The sequence below is a fragment of the Branchiostoma belcheri genome, unplaced genomic scaffold (assembly GCF_001625305.1).
Source record: "Branchiostoma belcheri isolate BF01 breed outbred unplaced genomic scaffold, Haploidv18h27 scaffold103, whole genome shotgun sequence".
In the NCBI taxonomy this organism is placed as follows: Eukaryota; Metazoa; Chordata; class Leptocardii; order Amphioxiformes; family Branchiostomatidae; genus Branchiostoma; species Branchiostoma belcheri.
In genome coordinates this window covers 959,981-961,331 of record NW_017802414.1, presented here as the reverse complement: position 1 = coordinate 961,331, position 1,351 = coordinate 959,981, and positions in this window count along the sequence as shown.

Below are 1,351 nucleotides of genomic sequence, written 5' to 3'. Positions count from 1 at the left end.
CGTAATTTTTCTTGTAAGAAAGGGAACTCATATACTTCAAACTTTTGAATGAGCCTGCATGAGCGGTTTCACCTCCGTGTTGTGTTTCAGTTTGATTTGATTTGATTTATTAGGCTGATAACACATATGTATGCAGCCAGGACTGCCTAACTAGCCGGAGGCTATTATAAAGGGCTAGCCCTCACAACAAGAACATAAACAATTCGGAACAGTTAACAGTAGAGCTGTGTACCTAAACAAATTTTAGGTACAGGTACAGGTACAGGTACACAGGTTTAGGTACAGGTCCGGACCTGAACCTGTACCTGAACAATTCGACCAATTTATATGCTCTTCTGAACTCCTTTAATAACAAAACAAAACAAATAAACTTGATAGTTAAGGTTTATTCTTTGTTTTTAGCGAATGCTCAGATAAAATATAGGCAAAATTAAGATGTTTTTGCTTTCATAAACACACTGTCCTTACACAGGGACCCATTGTTAACCCGCTATTTACACATTTGAGGTCACAAATAGGCATAAAATTGGTGTGAAATTGTTTAGGTACAGTACCGGTACTGAGGGATTAGGTATTTTGGACCTGTACCTAATCAATTTTTCCGGTACAGTATCGGTACTGCGTACCGGTACACAGCTCTAGTTAACAGTGTCAGTTACAATTCAGATAGGTATACAACTACATAACAGATGTTGCGGCCAAACGTTAACAAGCTAGGATATCCGGCCTAGTCGTCGGTGTTTCAGTTCTTCTTTGGAGTAAAGTGTTTTGTAAAACCAATGTGATAATTTTATACCATAGAATGTTCCATGGTTGAAATGTATCGAATTTCTGCTTTGCTGTTCTCGATGATCTATCCTACCGTGGCCGACAAGGACAAACCTGCGTCGCCTGCGCGCACACCTGCGTCGCCTGCGCGCACACCTGCGTCGCCTGCGCGCACACCTGCGTCGCCTGCGCGCACACCTGCGTCATCTCTGCAAAGAGCTTCCTCGTCTGCGCACGACTACCTGCGTCGTGCCTGCCAAGAGCTTCCTCACGCCTGCACAGAAAGAGCTTCCTCGTCTGCGCACGAATACCTGCGTCGTGCCTGCCAAGAGCTTCCTCACGCCTGCACAGAAAGAGATTCCTCGGCGACCTCGCTGCGCGCAACGAAAGCTCGCTGCACGGAAGAATACGTGTCACCCCTGCCTTGTTGAAGAATGGACGGTCCCCTATTATAGGTCAAGGGTCACATCGCAGTGACACTGTTCGCTGTCGTTTTTGTTTACTTCAGTCTCAAATTTGTTTTAGTTTTTATGCTTACAATGTCCGGCTGTTAAAATATGTAAATATTTATGCTTAATTTATA